This window comes from Camelus ferus, chromosome X, assembly GCF_009834535.1.
Source record: "Camelus ferus isolate YT-003-E chromosome X, BCGSAC_Cfer_1.0, whole genome shotgun sequence".
Lineage (NCBI taxonomy): Eukaryota > Metazoa > Chordata > Mammalia > Artiodactyla > Camelidae > Camelus > Camelus ferus.
Genome location: NC_045732.1, coordinates 19,858,488 through 19,878,400, shown reverse-complemented (window position 1 = coordinate 19,878,400; position 19,913 = coordinate 19,858,488). Strand labels below are relative to the sequence as shown.

Here is a 19,913-nt window from a genome sequence, read left to right as displayed (position 1 = left end):
ACACTGCAGAAAGGATGCCAGACCTGCCACTGACAGAAATCTCACGTCTGTAGCCTGCTGCGAGATCTCTGAACAGCACCATTTCTAACATGTAGGGTTCCTTTGTTGGTGACATGCAGTTGAGAGGAGGAAATAACATGCCATGTGGTGTCCTCTGGGCAGGTCTGTGAACAGACTTGTGCTGGGTCCCTGTACTGCTTTTTCAAGATGTTCAAGATCTGCGTGTGCTATGTGCTGCAACATCCAAGTGGCATATAAACAAACCTGTGTTGATTTCCAGGAAAATGCAATTACCATTTAAGGAGAACCATCACATTTGTCTCAACTCAAATGATTTGCAAAATGACAAATCACAGCTTGTCAGTATGGCTTGTAAGACAACCACCTGATCCCCAGAAGTGCAGACGTAGCCACAACTTCCAATGATGCCTGGGTTATTGTAACAGACACAGTCAGGGTTTGGCCTGTGTTCCCTTGTCCTTGCCACTTCAGTGCATTCCAGCCTGCCACTTCTATTTGCCAGAATCTGCATTTCTTTGCCTTTTCTGGCCCCTGAAGTCTGCACTGCCTTCCCATGTGGCAGACCAGGAGTGCTGGGTTACTAATGCCAGTAGCCCACAGTAATAATTGGCTTGATATCACATTCTTTATTGGCAGCCTTCCCTTCCTGTTTCACTTTCCTGCTCCCCTACTGTGTTTCCTCGAACCAACTCTCCAAACAGCTCCGTTTCAGAGTCCCTATTTTGGGAGGAACCCAAGCTAAGACAATTACCTTCTCCTAGAGGTCCTGGCAACTTAGCGTTTTGGAAGGCTTCAAGATGTCAGGGTTTCAGTTGAGGAGGACATATGTTAGGATACTGTATCACATGCACCCCTATGTTCACTGCAGCATTACTTACAATAGCCAAGTATGGAAGCAATCTAAGTGCCCATCAATAGATGAGTGGATAAAGATGTTTTCTCTCTCTCTCTCTCTCTCTCTCTCTCTCTCTCTCTCTCTCTCTCTCTCACACACACACACACACACTGGAATACTACTCAGCCATAAAGAGAATGAGTTCTTGTCATTTAGGACAGCATGGATTGACCAAGAGGGTATTATGCTAGGTGAAATAAGTCAGATGGAGAAAGATAAATATCATATGACTTCATTCATATGTGGAATCTAAAAAACAAAACAAATAAACAAACATAGCAAAACTGAAACAGAGTCTTTGGTACAGAGAACAATCAGGTGGTTGCCAGAGAGGAGGGGTTGGGGGCATGAGTGAAATAGCTGAGGGAGATTAGGAGGTACAAACTTGGAGTTATAACATAAATAAGGAATGGGTATATAATGTACAGCACAGGGAATATGGTCAATAATGTTGTAATAACTTTGTATAGCAACTGATGGTATCTAGACTTATCATGGTGACTATTGTGTAATGTGTAAAAATATCAAAACACTGTGCTGTATACCTGAATATAATATTGTAAGTCAATTATACTTCAGTTAAAAAAGAATGCTGCTATCAGTTGAGCACACATTTCCAGTTTACCATTCATCTTAAAAGTTATTTTTGCATGCCAGGTTCACATCCATATACCTAGCGTGTCTTCCCTCTTCTCTGCTCAGATCAGCCCTGCTGCAAGGTCCCTGTGCTTCCAGCCTTCCAGAAGTCCTCTAGTGCCTAAAACATCCATAGGCTGCCTTCATATGATGGTGAAGCCACTAACAGCCACGACACTAAGCAGTCAACCATTTCAGAGGACAGCCTGGAGAGAGGACACTGGTGCATGTTTGGAAGAAGAGTTGTGAGTGGAAGTAACGCCAGAATGGAATTAATATTGATCCCCACACTTTGGAATTAAAATATCAGTTAAAAGAACTAGACTCTTGTTTGAAAGTAACAGAGAGTCACTCTGGTGGCCTTGGGCCTTGTGGGCTTAAGAACATATGTGAAAATTATCATCATCTTCATCATCGATTTAACAAATGTTTACTGAGCACTTAGTAGGTGGAAGGCACTATTCCAAGCACTTTATATGTATTCACTTATTTAATCTCCACAAAATGCTAAGAAATAGGCATTGTTATTATTATCTTTGTTGTATGGATGGGGGAACTGAGAGATTAAGTAAAGGTCACAGTGATCTGGATCTTATGCTTACACCTGGAAGGACAGGTGGCCTTGTGGGAGCTGGGATGGAGTTGTGGGGCCTCTTCATTGCTAGCTCATGGCTTCATGGCTGCCTTCTCTGGGCTCTGCCATTTCTGTGACTCTTGGACTTTGAAAATTATGTAAGGTTCCCTGTTTGAAGAGGGGTGGATAAGGTGACATGCCATTTTTCCTTTTGTAAACTTTTTAAATTGAAGAAAAACAAACATAAAGACAAGTGCACAAATCATAAGTATACAGCTCAGTGAATTTTTACAAAGTAAACCCATCTGTGCAACTATCAGCCAGATCGAGATACATAACAGGAGGCTTTGCTGAGGGTTCTGGAAGTGCTCATTACCATTCAATGGTTCATAGGTCATAGGATCAGAGAAGACACTTTTGAAACAATTGGGCTCACATCACCATTTTGCATAAACTAAACCCCAGAGTGGTCAAGTGTCATGCACAAGGCCATGGACTTAGAGAGCATCTGGTTTTTTGTTTTGTTTTGTTCTAAAACATCAAGAAGTTTTTATATGTTGCTTAACTAAATCAGTGCCTGTGGATAAACCATCCCACCTCCTCACTTCCCTTATTTATTTGTTCTACCTGCCACATTAACTTTTTTCTTATTTTGTGCTCACTTTATGGTTAAACCATCTAGGATCATGAATTCTCCCAGGATCCCTGTGCCCCCTGCACAGAAAGCTAGCTCTCTTCTCATTTCAGTAGCAAGTGACAGCCTATGGACACTTGACAACATCAGCAGAGAACAGCTTTAGAGGGTGTGGGGAGAGTTTGGCTGGATTAAAGGGCCACTGAGAAAGGAAAGAACGCTATATATCAGCAAAGGTTGTACTTGGCTGATGAGGCCTATTTTTGATGCTCCTTCCCAATTTGTATCTAGTTTTACATTTTCTTTGTTAAACATGTATTACTTTTATAATGGAAATAAATTCATTTTATAAAAGCCTATGATATTTATGTACGGCTAGAACTTCTATACATGTTCACTGGAATTGAACAATTGAGTAAATGGATGGCAGATGGTGGGACCCAGGTTCTCACTGCTGGAGTGGAAATTTACAGATCAGCAAGGGGAGAAGGCTAGAAGGATCCAGGTGGTAATGGATTAGTTGGAGACATCGGTATGAACTCATGTTTAGCTTAATATAGATACATACGGATATATAAAGAAATATTTATATGTATGCATGCATGGGTTAGTATACACACATGTATTTCTTTACTCTGTCAACTGAGAGGGCCTAAAAGGAATAACGCCCCAGTAACAACAAACAAGCTTAATATCCAGATCTTGGTTTCTAACACATTCTCTAATAAAAGGAACTAGGGCTCCTTGGAGAAATGGCAGGTTTATCTAACACACGTATTTTCTCCATAGGTCACATCACAGCCTTCTTACACTTAGGAGCATTAGACAGCACTCAGCACTATGCTTGGCGGCTGTCTGAAACAGCGAAATCACTCACAAAAGGCACAAAGATGCGAAAAATGTGGCAGTAAACAGACCACAAAAAGGACACTTGTTTGCAGTATGAGAGCCGATACAAGAAGGCAGTGCTTCGTCTTGTTCACCCTCAGCTGGGAACGTATGCATTGAACAACTCAGATTTTTCACGCTGTGCACATGCCATGTTCACAAATGACCACAAAAGTATTCATCTAGGTCACAAATAAATTTTAGCAAGTAGGTGAACTCACAAATATGGAATCCATGAATAGTAAGTATCAACTGTACATTAATTTTAAAAAGCCTATGAACACATTCCCCAATAGCCTAATTTCTCTCCATAACCTGCTACAGACTGCTCATTTCTGAATTTGTCTAACTGGCTAAAATTTATTTATTTATCTAGTTATCTATCTAGTTATTTATTTAGCCTATACCTGTGCTGTACAACAGCCACATGTGGCTACTGGTACCTTAAATGTGGCCAGTCAAAACTGAGATGTGCTTTAAGGTTTCACACCAGATTTTGAGGACCTTAGTACATTATATTAATGAGATGATGTAAATTATCTCATTAATAATTTTATATTGATTACATAGTAAATGATATTTTAATATAATTGATATTTAATATAATTGCTTAACTAAAATATATTAGTAAAATTAACTTCATCTTTTGCTTTTATAATGTGACCAATAGAAAAGCTAAAATTACACATGTGACTTGCATTTTATTTCTATTGGACAGAGCCAACCTAGATCATCTCTAGGGAAAATGAATTCCATCATATTTGTAACATGGAGAATGACATGGGACTATGGAATCATTTTATCCTTAGAGGGACTATTCAATCCTCTCCTTTTAGGACACTAAGGCTCAGACAGGTGAAGTGCCTTTTTCAACTTCACACAGCTGTTTACTGGCAGAACAAGACTCAGGCTCCAGTCTCCTGTCTTCCAGTCCAGTCTCTTTCCCCTTGACCTTCTCCCCTGTATGTCCCCAACCAACCAGTAAATAAAACCAACAGCCTACATAATCCTTTGAGAAAAACAATGTTAGCTAGCCCTGAATTGACAGAGAACATTTCATAAAATCTTGCTAGATTTCTTTAAGTAGGGCTGCTAGATTTAGCAATTAAAAGTATAGGATGCCATGTTAAAAATCTGCATTTCAGATAAATGAGAAATAATGTTAAAATATAAGCATATCCCAAATATTTCTTGGGACATACTTATACTAAAAAAATTATTCTTGTTTATCTGAAATGCAAGTATAACTGAGCATCTATGTTTTCAGGGTAAGTATATCCCATAAAATATTAGGGGACACACTTACACTAAAAAAAGTACTTGCTGTTTATCTGAAATGCATATTTAACTGGTGTCTTGTACTTAATCTAGTAACCCTACTGTAAAGCCTTTGAGGAAAGAATCTTTTCACTGATTTCTCCCAGGCACTTTGGCACTTACCTTTTCAAGGAAGAGCCCAACCTAGTGAGTCATTCAGCAGCTCCGTAATAAACAAGGGAATCTCCAGACTTGCCTTCCCATCTGCAGGCTGTCTCGGCTGTCAATGCTATCTTTCTAAACAGCCAACTTACTGGAGAATCAAGCTGCAGATCTCAACTGTCCCTCCCAATCTTTATAATCAATTTGAGTTGGGCAAGATGCCAACTTTTTAAAAAATGCACAGAACCAACTTTTGTAACTATGGAGATAAGAGGGTAGGAAAAACCCAAGGAAACAGACAAGCTTTCCTTTTCTTTACAGGAGCTCTTCTAAATGTAACAGGTGACAATTGGTACAAAAACCCCAACCATTTCCGGGACATGTATACATGTCAAAGAGAGCAAGACAAGAGTCAATTGGATTTTGCATTTTATGATTTTGCTTTCATTCATTACTATTATTTTGTGGCATACTATTGAGGGGATGGCGGAAGTGGTCTATGCAAGGCACAGGCAAAACTGGGGTACAGGTAATAAGGGGTTCATTGTCTGTAGAGAATTTTAAAACAATCATAAAACTGACTAAAAGTTGTTCTGCTTTTTATTACTCCATGTGCTGACAATTCTAAACAATGTCATTGATAAAATACTCCTCCCACTACAACTCCCACTACCCCCCTCCAAACCTTGGCAGTTCTCATATTAAGCAAATCATCAACCATTTTTAAAAACCCTGCTTTATGGGGCTTTGCTTTTTTTGTTTTTGAGAGGATGGTCTGCAGGAGGTGGAAAGGAGAGGAGAAGAGCTAGACAGGGATGCTTAAGCCATCAAAACAACAAGAGTTTCAATGAAAGGAGATTTCCCTCTCATGCACATGCAGGACTATGTGTTGAGGTTTTCAAGGACCAAGAAGCAATACTACAGTTAAAGGAACACTAAGGTAGGAGTGAGAATACCTGGGTTTAAGATGCAGCTCCGTATCTGCATAGGTACATAACTGAGGACAAAAGGTACGGCTTCTCTGAGCCTCAGTTTTCCCCCTCATCAAGTAGATACTCTGATCACTCCCCAACCTGTCTACTTCACCTGCTTGTCTTTGTGAAGCTGAGAGATAAAATATATAAAAGAAAGCACTTTGCAAACTGTAGGTGCTTTGCCCGTGTAAATCACCACATTTATTGTAACAGAGACCAAAATAGCAGCAGCTTAAACAAGATGGAAGATGTGGTTCTCTATCAAAGTCCCAGTTTGTGGGCAGTTGATGGAGGTAGGATGACGGTGCTTCCCAAGATCATCTAGGGACTCAAGTCCCTCTTCTGTTACTGTTCCATTATCCCAACAGGTATCTTTCTTATCTTCAAGACTGAAACTGAATCACTACCCATCACAAACTCATTACCACCCACAAGAAGGAGAAAAGAATAAGTGAAGGATGAGCAGTTTCCTTTATGAGCATAACTCAGATGTTACACACATCACTTCTGCTCCTTCTTATTGGTTAAAACTGAATCACATGGTCTCACTTTGCTGCCACAGAGGCTGAGAAATGTACTCTCTAGCTGGGCAGCCATGTGTCCAGCTAAAACCTGAAGGTTCTATTGCTAAAAGTTGATAAAGGATATGCAGTTTGACAAGAATTATTGTCATTATTTTTTCAAGGTAGTGGATAAAGAATTGTTGGCTTGTCGTTTTATTGCTCTGAGGAATGCGAAGAGATGAAAAGTCCCATCTTTCCACTGTGGCTGATGAGGTTTATATACAAATCAATGTGTCAATGCAAATGATCCTGATTTAAATGGGGTATGAATTCCTAGAGCAGTGGATTTCAAAGCACCTTCATATGGGGCCTGTGTGTGACTATTTTCCCAGGAGACCCTGTCAGTGTGAATTTGGATACATCTTATGAATATAGCCCTGTGCCTCTCGGGGACCAAGCCCAAATCCCAGGAGAAACGTGGAATTTAGACCACTTCGTCACCGTACTGACCCTATTCAGCAAGCTTTTACTGAGAAAGTGGTACATCATCTGGTTAGTGCCTTAGCATCCTCGAGGCCTTGTGTCACTGCCTCCATAATTAAACACAGACCATTAGCTATAACCCACTGCACCCACATCAATTATGCCAGTTTGGATAGCAGCTGCAGGAACCCTCCTTTCCTGTCTTCTGCCTCTCTGGAAATAATCCTGGCCATATCACACTGGTATAGTTAGAACTGCCTTAGTTTTTATAAGATGTCAAATTAGCAAGGCTGGTAATGCCATGATGGAACAGAAGCTTTGTTTTTCCATACACTGATTAAAAGGTAATTTAACCTCTTCCAAAGGTAGTCTAGTCAATCCCCAGCAGTACTGACGCTGTGTTAATGAGAAATTGCTCTCCGGAGTGATAAATTAGCCTTCTGAGACTAGGATACAAACCCATCTTCACTGGATGGGCCAGCCTTAAAGAGCAAACTTAGTAGTTTAATCACCTTTTGTCCCCCTTCAATTAAATGTGCAGGGGCTCATACACCATATCTGAAATCCTGGAAATTAAAATACACACTTGTAGCCTCCTCAGTAATGCAAGCTGTCCCAGTTTGGTGCTTTTTTCATGTGTGCCAGGCTCAGTTGACTGCAGCTCAGCAGCAATAGGGCTGATTAATTCACCTCATTTCTCAGAGATAAGAAATTCAGTTTGCCATGAGAAAGGGGAGAGTCAAGCCAAACGGTCTCAGAATGCGGGAGGAGCCTTAGTGCTCACTTAAGCTAATGCTTTTATTTTGCATATGAGGAAACTGAGGCCGGGGGATTGAACTATGGCCAAAGTTGTAAGATGTGCAAGCAGAGATGGACTGGAATCCATTTTCTCTGACAGTGCAGTCACTGTTTTCTATCCTCCTTCACACATCCTATCAAACTGACAGCTACCTACATACCAGTTTCACATCATCTGGAGATCCCCACTCCAACATCTTGGTTTTCTTCCCATGTAAAGAAAGCACTCACCTTGCTTGTGAATATGAACCTGATTTCTTCCAGTGTAGCAGACATAAATCTCCATGCACAAACTCAGGTGAGCAAGAAACACTGCATGTCTTTATTTTCTGTAAATAGACCAGCCCCATCCTGCCAAGCAGGAAATTCAATCCCAGACATTCTTGAGTGCTCTCTCCCATGCTTTTGGGGTACCAAGGTTCTAGGTCTCAGGCAGTGCTAAGATATCAAGGTGATCTTCTGGATCTCAGGGAGGTACAGTGGTATCATCAAGATGCCACAGACTCAGTCCACGAGGCCCCTTCAGCTCCCCAGACAGCTGGTCCTTGGCTGTGCTGAGGGCTGGGGAATCCCTGGCTGGACAGGGATTCACCTAGCCCTGGTCCTAATTCCCTCAGCTTTATTGTCTAAAATTGGCCTCCTCTCCTGGTACTGTCAGGATGAAGAATATAGAAACCTGTGGCTCGCCAGGCTCTCAGACATCTTTCCTGTTCCAAGCCAGAAGAATTTCTTTTTAGTCTTAGGGAAATCTTACTTGTTCTCCTCCAAGATCTTCTCTCTCTTGCCCTATACTCTAGGACACCATTACAATTCTCTGGAGGGACCCAGGTTTTTAGGAACAAAAGCCAGGAAGGAAAATGTAAGTAACTTCTACTCCTTGTTCAGCCCCAAACCTTCACCAGGAAAATAAAGAAGAGTGAGGGAAGAAAGGGAAAAATTCAGGGAGGGAAAATATAAATTACTGCTCAAAAAATTATACTGCACAGAGTGACTGAAAGTTCCATGAAAAGACGGACAACCCAAATTCCAGTTCAGTTTTTCTGGGAGAAAGAATGCTGGGGGAAATTGTCCCAGCCTCATCTTGAAAGGAGTATGAAAAACCATGGAGTCATTTCTCCACAATGAGGGAGGCCACTAAGTGTCCTAAAAATGCAGCAATGACTGCATCAGCCCCCTGGCCTTCATCACCACTTGACTGTTCCTTAATTCCTTGCCACCTGCCTATAGACGCCATTGCTCTCCAAAACAACTCTGCAGAAGGTCCCCACTGACCTATTTGTCCCGTCCAGGGGCCAACTCTTTGTCTTCGTCCTCTTTGACCTTTTCCTCCTCCTCAAAACTCTTTCCCCTGAGGGATGGTTGGTGACACTGGATCTTACTGGTTCATCCTCTACCTTTCTGACCATGTCCTCTTTAATTCTTTTACTGGCTTTTCTTCCCTTCCTTTCCACTAATCAAAGGCATTCTCTAGGGAGCTGATCTTAGCCACTTCTCTTCTATCTCTATTCAATCTTCCTCCTTTAGGAGTGGATTAATTCCTAAAACTTCTACTGTCTTTAAATCTACAGCTCTAGCCCCATTCAATTTCTTGAATTCTAGATTCAGAATCCCAGCTTCCTTTTGGTTATTTCCTGCTGGATGTGCCACCAGTACCTCAAACCCGCCATGATCAAAACCAACTCATTTTTCTTCTCTAAACCAGCTTCTCTTTGTGACTTCCATAATGCATCACCATTCTTCCAAACTTTGGATCCATCTTTGATTCCTCCTCTCCATCATCCTTACATCCAATCTACTTTAATTTAAATAGATTTTATCTCTTCAAATGGAATATTCTAAGTATTATATGACAAGTACAGAATAAAGTGGAACCATCTATCTGCATACCATCTTTCTATTAAAGCCATACAACATCAAATTAACCACAGTTATCATTTTGGCTTTTATCCTTCCATAATTTCTTCTACACAAGTAAATATTTTTACATAAAACAGATCCTCTTGTATTGGAACTTGTTTTGTCACTTATATCATGAACAATTTCCTATGCCATTAAATGTTCTTTTATGTGGTAATTCTCGAATTTTAAGTCTGTATCATAATTATCTGAGGGTGTTTGTTAAAAATATATTTCCCTGGATCCTTCCCCAGATATGCTCATTCAGTATTCTGGGAAGGGCATAGGAACCTGTATGCTTAACCACTATCCCAGCAAATTCTAATGTGTAAGGTTTTCAGATGCCAGTGTGAGAAATACTGTTGGACAGAACAATTTTTAAGAATTGCCTCGTTTTCTTTTGTTTACGTTTACCATAATTTTGTTATCAATCCCCACTGACGTATATTTAAGTTGCTCTCCAATTTTTAAATATTATTATTAGTTCTTAAACTTTATTTCAAGGCTCTCTTTACCATTCCCTTAACCCACACATACGTATAATTTTTCTTTAGGATAAACTCCTAGAAGTAGAATTTCTGGGTCTAAAGGATATGCAAAATTGTAAGCTACATACACATAGTAATATATGCCATTATATTATTCATTATATAATTATATATAATATGTAAATATAATAATATATAACTCAAATCAATACATTAATTACATGATATGTAATGCAATAATATATAAGATATATTAATTTATACATGTTCAAGTGGGGTTTTATTTGGACTCTCACACAAGATTTACATTTATCCATGTTAACTTCATCTGGTTCTATTTCACCCATTGCTTCAAGGGTCCTGGTATTTTTGCATCCCTACTCTCCATTAAAAGTATTTGTTATTTTTGTAATCGCCTGCATATCTGACGTGTGGCTTCTATACTTTCATCTAAATCATGGGTGAGAAATAGTGAATGGGATAAGATTTAAAAAACATCTTACTGCTCCACCAGAAACCTATATTATTTAGCACTCTTGCTTATTCTTTAAACATAATAATTTAGTTTTAACAGTGATTGGCTTATGATTCTCCATCTTGTCTTTAAGGTTGTAGGGACAGAACTTACCACATATTTGCTGAGATTCGCATCCACTGCCATCTAGTTCTTGGCTCTGTTCTACCAATCAAAGGAGAAAAATAGGTGTATTTGTTTTCTATCTTCATTTAATGCAGTTTAACACAGATTCATAATGCTGTAGTGGCATAAAACATAAGGCTGTGTTCAGTTTGTGTGTCTGAGGGTGGGCTGGGGGCTCTGTCCATCTAAACAGGGTAAAATTGTTGATGGCCCCTCTGGTTGGGGAGGGAGACAGCAGGGAGAGGAAACAGAAGGCAGGATGCAGAGGGCTCATGGCAAAGGGTAGAGATTGGGAGGTGAGAAAAGGAGGGGTGCAGAATGCCTGGCAGTGTTAATAGTGATCACAATAATAATAATAATCTCTAACATCAGTCAAATGTATTAAGTGCCCAGCATTCTGCTAAATGCTTCACATGTATAAATGATCTATTCTCCTAACAACTCTGAAAGGTGGGTACTATTATTATCTCCATTTTGCAGACGGAGAAATTGAGGCACAGAGAGGCTAAGAAACATACCCAACATCACAAAACCATTAAGTGGCATAACCAGTATTTGAACTAGGCCATCTGATGCTCCCTGTTAAGCATGCAAACTGCTCACCACAGCACATATCACGTGTCATACTGCTATTACATTCCAGCTACTATTATTGTTGGTATACACGTGTAAGCAGGCACGTGTGTGCACACAAACACACACCACAGCCAGGAAGCAAACTGCCATTGCCTTTGTTGTGTGCACATAAATGAGTTAGCCTTGGGAGTCTCTCCTTGTGCTTTTGGAAACAATATTTTGAGGAAATGGACATTTGGATGGTGCCCATACTTGGGACGACCAAATTGTTCCAGTTTTCCTGGGACTTCACTAGTTTTAGCACTGTAAGTCACATGTCTAGGGAAACCTCTTTCCTGGGCAAACCGGAATAGTTGGTCCCACTACCCATACAAGTATCGAGAACCGACTGTATGTTTTGTTATTCCTTCCCACTGAATACACAAGGGGGCATTGTAACCATTCAGTCATGCATTCCTCAAACATTTATTGAGCGCCTAATCAGAGGTGTGATTGCTGCCCAAGAACCTGGCACCGAGGATGGGGTAGGGGAATAGGAAAGTAAGAAATCTTCCATGATCGCCTATCTGAAAGAATAAAATGTGTATTTAAATAAAAAAACATTTCCATAGCACTGACTATGTGCCAAGCAGTATAATAAGTACTTTACATTTTAACTCATTTAATCCTCACAAATACCCTGTGGCATAGTTACTATTATTATCATCCCCATTGTAAAGAAATGGAGGCAAAGAGCGGTTAAGTACCTTGCCTATCACACAGCTGGGAAGTGGCACAAAGAAGGTTTTGAACCCAGGAAGGGCCTGATTGCTCCAGAGTCCACGCCTTTAACTGCTGTGCTCTGCTGGCAAAGGACCTGACCCCTGTAAGAACTCTGCATGGTCTCAGTCTCTCTTTCTAGCCCTGCTTAGGGGTTTTTCCCCAGCCCAGTGGTTTCTGAACCCTCAGTGCACATTAAAACCACCCTAGAAGTTTAAAAAATACTACTCATTTCCCAAGACCCCACTTGCAGAGGTTTCAATTTAACTAAACTATTTTGATCTGGACATCAGGATTTTTTTTAACATATATTCATTTGCATATTCTTTTTCATTAATGATTATTACAAGATGTTGAATACAGTTCCCTGTGCTATACAGGAGAAAATTTTTAATCTATTTCTATATATAGTGGTTAACATTTGCAAATCTCAAACACCCAAATTTATCCTTTCCCACCCTCTTTCCCCCGGTAACCATAAGATTGTTTACTATGTCTGTGCGTGGACATCAGGATTTTTAAAAGCTGCCCACAAGGATCCATTGTGTGGCTGGGTCTAAGAACCAAGATGGCTAGACCCATACCTTTAGCAAGCTGGGCTAGCCGCCTCCTTTCCCTGGCAGCACTTCTCAAAGGCTACAGTGCAAATTAATCAACTAAAGATTTAGTCATAAAATGAAGATTCTGATTCAGGAGGTTTGGGGTGGGGTGGGGGCAACCAGAAAGTCAGTGTTTCTAACCAGCTCCCAGGATGTACTTATGCTGCTGGTCCATGGACCATACTTGGAGTAGCAAGGATTTTTGAGGCAAAGAGTGATCCTTAGACCATATGCCTCTGCATCCCCTGCTTGCTGGAAATGCAGACTCTCAGGCCCCACCCAAGACCTATGGAGTCAAAATCTGCACTTTAATGCATATTCGAGTTTGGGAAGTGCTGTGCAAATCCCAAGCTCCCCACAGGTGCTGGGAATGGGTTTCAGATGTGCCAAGGTACTGCCTCACCTCAGTTCCTAGGACCTTGGTCAGTGACCTCCAGGTCCAGCTGCAGGCAGCCTCACTGACACATTGTATATGCAAATATTATCAGCTTCGCCGCTAACCACCATGGAGAGAAGGGTGGGAAGTCCTGCTCTCATTGAGTCTTGCCACCCCCTTCCCTTATACCTCCAGCAAGCCTTTGCTCACACTGTTTCTCCCACCTGGGTGGCCTCTGACCAGTCTTACCCAATTTCTGAAGTTCAAGCTTATGTCCCAGTTCCTCCTCTATGGAACCATTCCCATTTCCATGTGGCCATTTCCATCCAACAGACTTTTTTTTTTTCATCTAACAAACACATGATAGCATTTCCTATGTTCCAGGCACTATTCTAAACCCTCCACATTATTCATTCACTTATGCCCCATTTTATAGGTCAGGAGGCACATAGCTAATGAGTGGTAGTGTCAAGATTCAAACCCAAGTAATCTGGCCTCAGAATCGCTACACTGAATCACAATGCTGAAACTTCTCGCTGCTGTGGGATTTAGAGAAGAGTTTGCAGATGATTCAGAGTGTGGACAGGGAAAGAAAATACATTCGTTTCCTGTGGCTGCTGCAACAAAACACTACAAACCAGGTGGCTTAAAAATAACAGAAATGTGTTCTTTCACAGTTCTGGAGGCCAGAAGTCTGAGCTCACATTGTGGGCAGACTCATGCTCACTTTGGAGGCTCTCGGAAAGGATCCTTCTTTGCCTCTTTCTGGCTTCCTGGTGGTCACCAGCAATCCTCCATGCTCCTTGGTTTACAGACACATCACCCCATCTCTGCCTCCGTCACCACATGGCTTTTGTTCTGTGTCCTCTCCTCTCCTTAAAAGAATACAAGTCATTGCATTAAGGCCCACCTTGGTCTAGATGGCCTTATCTTAATTAATTATATTTGCAAAGACCCTATTTCCAAATAAGGTCACATTCTGAGGTTCTGGTGAACACGAATTGTTTAGGGCAGGGGGTGGGTGCTATTACCACAAGAAGAGCACAGAGATTGTCTCAGGGAAGAAATGTCTCTTAAAACTACTCAGCTATTCTCTGTTTGGAAATACTCCTGAAGCCTGTGGACCTGTGACAGACGCCCTCCAGATTCAGCGGAGGCGCAGCAACCCCTGGAGCAGCTAGACTTTTGGGTCAATGGACTGCAATTTCCTCAGTGGCAAAATAACGTCATTCTCTACCTCCACCCAGGGCTAAGCAGCTGATAGTTCTCTCTCTTGCTGGTTCTATCCTGATCAAATCAGATTGAGTTTTGTGTACAGCAGGTACAATAGAACTGCCGCTTCTGAAGATTTTGCAGGTGGCAGGTACAAAGGTGAAATGTGCACTGTTCGAGTGCTCAGGCATTATCCAGGCCAGCGTGTCCTGGTGAAGCAGCCTCAGGCATCCTGCAGTGGAGCTCTCGGGAGAACTACTGGGACATTAGCGCTTCTCTGTGAAATATCCAAGTCCTCCCTATGATAAGCTAAGAAGGAATCTTGTCACCACCACTCCAGGGCCACACCGTGGATATTCCAAGCTAAGACCAACTGAAGCAATGTGCAAAGGAAAGTTCCAACACCAGGGAAAAGAACCAAAGAGGCTGGTATCCCCAAGTTGCTGACCTTACCACATACACGCAGAAATCCTAGAGAGGGAGATAGTCCTGCATCATTTCAGGCACTCGGGATGACTTGTGGATTTCTAAGGAGTCAGTATTAGACAGTTAAGTGCTGGAATAAAAGGAGAAGCTGCTAATACAAATCAAATAAGCGGAAAAATATGGAACAGAAGTGACAAAAGGTGATGGAAGTGGGGAAAAAATGACCTGGAGGACTCTACATCCTTAAGTACTGACACTGGCGGAGAAGTTGTTTCTGAGGATGAGTGCAAGATATCGAACTCTTAAACAAGAGGTGTTTCCCTTGCTGGCCCTGAGGAAAGATTAGTATTCAGACTGTGCTAAGTGAGCCCATTATCTCTTCATTCCTGCTATTATTGCCCCACCTGAAAAGAAGGAAAATGAAGGAACTGCTGTCCCTTGATGCCAAAGAACCATTTCAGCTCCAGTCATTACAGCCAAAGATCTTATATAGAAAGGAAGAAAAACCCAAACTCTTGATCCCTGCAGCTCAGCAGAACTTACAGTTTGGCTCACAGTTCTGAAAGCCCAAAGACTATCTCAAGCACAAGGAGAACAATCAGGTGCCCTTTGAGAGCAGAGACCAGATACAGAAAATAAGGCGGACTAACACAATCTCTTGAAGTCATGTAGCATAGGTGAGAGGAGCCCATGAGACGGGAATATTATTCACAGAAGCACAGGCTACCTTGTCACTTGTTGCCACAGTGCCAGAAGATTAAAGAAGCCTGCGGCTTCATGCCCTCTTTGCAAAAAGATTCCACTGCTTATTAAAGTTTTATGGCCAAGCTGAATCAGCGGGTTGCAGAGAAATGATAACCAGGGCCAGGACAGGGATAAAATTGTCAGTACTGAGCGTCTCCACTCAGCATGACCTGGGGCATCATCGTTCATTGATTCATGAGATTCATGCATTTTCCTTTCTAAATTCCTACAGAATTCAAGAGCAATTCTTTAAAACTAGATTATCAATTTGGGGACTCCATTCACAAGAAAAGTTACTTCAACCACTACATTATTTTCAAAAAATGAGGTCCTGGGGGCAGCAATTACAAAGACAAACAGAAAGATACATTCATTGACCAAATTATTTGAAGAGTAACCTTTTCCCTAGTTAATTTTACTCCCCATCCTTCTCTTCTATTCTGTTGGAGAATGTTCTTAGGCATAAAATTCCAAAGTGGCTGTGAGAAAAACACTAAAGCTCATAATCAAAAACATAAATAATGTGATATATTATTGATCACTTTACCTCATAGTCAAGCTACATGGTTCTGAGAAATCTAAAGAAAGGGTAAGAATCTTGAAAAACAAGAGATGTGCTCCATGTATCCCTAGAACAATGGTTATCACATTTTTTGCTAACATACCTTCAAAAGAATTTTGAGATACTGGTATACTCTTTTCTACATTAAAAACATTGAAGTATAATTAAGTAAAATAAAATACACACATCTTAAGGGTTCTTTTCCTATGAATTATAGACATTTGAGTACTCATCACTGAAAACAAGCTATAGAAGATTTCCATCACCCCAAAATAAGTTCCTCATGCCCCTTTCCAAGTAATCCTCCATTTCCTGACTTTCACTTTAGATTAGTTTTCTTTTGGCACATCTTTAATTAGACATCTAAATTTTTAAAATACACATAATTACTTACAAGGAAAAAAAATGATTACCTAAAGTTTTCCACAGTTCCTTGGTGAAGAATGACTGAAAGTGAATATGGAATCACCTCGTGTACTATTTGTAGTTTGCTATATACAGAATTTTTCTTAAAGATGTCTAGTTCTCACAGTTTGGGCTCAGGTATTCGCTCAGGTTTTTTTTTTTTTTTTTTTTTTTTGGTGTTCTTTATTTATTATGTCCTGAATAAAACAACCTCATCAGGATGGTAAGAACATTTGCAGCTACGAGTTTAGTTCTCAAAGTGAACCACTCAGGTCAACAGTGCCCTTTGTAGAATGTGGCCTTCCTCAACAAGAGTTAGGGAGGGAAGGCAGGGAAGCGTGCTCCCTGCTCCATTTGACCATTCCGCTGGCATTTATCATAGCCAGGAATGAAACGTTGGACAGCTGTTTGTGGATGGGATGTTTTATTTTCTAGTTAGACTGAGGTATAATGACAAGGAACAGAAATTGGAACCAGAAGACCTGCGTGGATGATTCAATTCTGCCATTATCATGTGATCAGGAACAGATTCCTCAAACTTTCTGAGCCTCTGTAGACTCTGTCAAATGGGACTAAAACCTACTTCATTGGGAAAATATTACGTAAGAAGAGTAAAATGAAAATTCTCATCACTGGGACTTTCTCACTATTCTTTTGAACAAGAGTTCTTTCTTATACTTCTTTTAACCCTCATTGAATATTGCATATAGGAGGTCTTAATAAATATGTGTTAACTGAGTGATATATCTGTTTATAATAAACACCAATAAAGAGTTATAAATGTTATTGTTTAGGGAATCAAAAATTTACAAATTAGATTCTCAATGTGTGCATACATATGAACATCGATTTCTTACCTCTGCCTACTATACATATCTAAGCTACAACAAACCAGCCACAGTCAGTTTACAAGAGTGATCTGCAAATTTCCTTCCTTTAGTAATTAGGAAAAATTGGGGGGAGGGGGGTCATTAGGTTTAGTTAGTTAGTTAGTTAGTTAGTTAGTTAGTTAGTTAGTTAGTTAGTTTTTATTTTTAATGTTGTTACTGGGGATTCTGGGGATGGAACCCAGGACCTTGTGCATGTTGAGCATGCACTCTACCACTGAGCTATACCCTACCCCTTTCCTTTATTAGTTCGAAGATCTGTATGTAAAATTATCACTACTTATTCTTCTCACTAGGAAAGTTAAGTAATACCATAATGTCACCTCTTTTGGGAGCATCTACTTTCCATCCTTATTCATGTCTGTAGTTCTCCTGAGAACCACTTCAAACATTTTCATACTTATATAAATTGTAAAGCTGAGAACAAGAAATGTTGTTCTGGTAAAAGCATAGTTGCAACCACAGCTGATTTTATGAATTTGGATAATTAAAAAGAAGTCCACCTAGCAAACCATTGTTAAGGTCCTGCTATGAGCCAGGTATTTAGACAGGAATTTGGATACAAAAACAAGATGATGGAGAGGCTGCTGGCCAAGATGCATAAGCTCTCTACACCCTATCTGATGTAGCCCACTGATTACAACTGAAAACTCTAGACAGGATACAAAAACAACTATGATAACAATAGACTGGGGACTTGAAAAATAAAATAATAGCAGACAGATTGGGTAGGGAAGTCAAAACTTGAAGAAGTCAGTACTGTGTTGAATTTCTTGGTTTTTTTTCTCCTCTTATATTTCCCAGTTTTGACCCCATGGTGGCCCAAAAGATGCAGAACTGTGCAGTGACTCTATCCACCTTGAGGCTCATCCTTCCCACACGTTCTCAGTCCTCTCTGCTCAGCTGAAGGGAAAGAGAGGGAGGACCACATGCAAGAGGTTTTAATGGGCCAGGCCCATTCATGGGAAGTGGTGCACATCACTTCCACCCACATCCTGTTGGTCAGGACTCAGACACATGGCCACCCTCAACTGCAAAGAAGGCTGGGAAATGTAGTACATCTGTGCACCCAAGAGGAAAAAAGTAAAATACAGATGCTAGGTAGCACTAAAATAGTCTGTGCTGCATAAGTACTTTGGTAGATAAAGGGGTGTACAGGGAGCTTTGTGAACATAGAGGAGGGACTTCAAAAACAGAATGGGGACACAGAGACCAGAGAAGACTTTCTGAAGGACAGGACATACATTTTGCAGGATAATCAAGAGGGTGAACAGGGGAGCATGGGAGACCACAGCATTGGCAAAGATACAGAGGCAGAAAATGTGCAAATAAATTTGGAGGGGTCCAAGTGATTCTCTCTTCCTTAGGTAATAGCTACAAGAAGAGAGAGCCAGGAGATGAGTCTGGAAAGGGAGACAGGGGCCAAAATTTGAGCCAGAATACTCTAACACTGCTGACGTATTTAAAGCATAGGCCCAATAGTATCTGATCTCTAATTTAGAAAGAGCCTGGTAATTCTGTGGAGAGTAACTGGAGGCAGGAATAAGAGTTAAGAGATGTCCCATTGTCCAGGTAAGAAGCAATCTTGGCCTTGAAGTAAGCAGTGGGGTGCAGTGATGGGATCAGATATGAGATCTGAGATATTCGTGAGTTAAAATTTATAGAACTTAGTAATTGATTGAGTATGGCAGATGATATTATGAAAGGAGTCAAGGAAAATTCCTTGGTTTCATTCATTTGCTGACTCATTAATTCATTCAACAAATATTTATTGAACATCCACTGTGTGTGTTCCTCTAGGTGCTAGAGACAGAACAATGAATAAATTAGCAAAGATTCTGTCTTTATAGTTTACATTCTAGTGGAAAATTTTAAATATAAATTTATATAAGTATAAATTTATAGTGTGAGTAGGGTTGCCATATTTAGCAAAAAATATGTTATGTTTGAGAGGTCCTTGTGGGACATCTGTGTGGGGGTTGGTTAATTGCATGTTATTTCTATGAGTCTGTCGTTCAGGAAAGAGGCCTTGGCCACAGATGTGGATTTGGGAGCCATCAGCATATGGGTAGTTGTAAGTGACAACAACAACAACAATAATAAGGGAATTCACTGGCTGAGGACACCAAAAAGTTCAGGCTTGTTTCTCCAGCTTCAAGCATTGCTGGATCCAGAAGTTTAAATGACAGTATTAGATTTCTTTCTTTTACTCTCTTAGACTCTCTTGGGCTTGATGGCCCCTGGCAATCTCAAAGTTGTCAATTCACATATATTCATTCAACAACTCAGCAGAGATATGTTTTGGTTTTGGATTTGGTATGGTCTGATAGCTCCAGTGCAAAAGTCTCAGTGAAGAATATGAGTGGTACATTGGGGATTACATGTCTTTTTCTGAGCCAAGGTCTGTAACCCAGAGTTGGAGAATTCTGATTGGCCATGCCTGGGTCATGAACTCAAGCCTGTGGCAATGGGTAGGATAGGGTCGGCTCCATGAAAACCCACAAATGTGTTCCTCTAG

At 40.6% G+C, this 19,913-nt stretch overlaps 1 protein-coding gene and 1 pseudogene across 1 annotated transcript in view; one reads left to right on the top strand and one right to left on the bottom strand.

The window, feature by feature from the left end:
* RAI2 (retinoic acid induced 2) overlaps positions 1-10,855 on the bottom strand; it is a 118,082-nt gene extending 107,227 nt beyond the window's left edge. The window contains exon 1 of the mRNA XM_032475422.1: positions 10,838-10,855. The gene's annotated coding sequence lies outside the window, so the exon portion shown is untranslated. The remainder of the gene's footprint in view (positions 1-10,837) is intronic.
* LOC116662196 overlaps positions 1-15,629 on the top strand; it is a 44,901-nt pseudogene extending 29,272 nt beyond the window's left edge.
* The last annotated feature ends 4,284 nt before the right edge of the window (positions 15,630-19,913 follow it).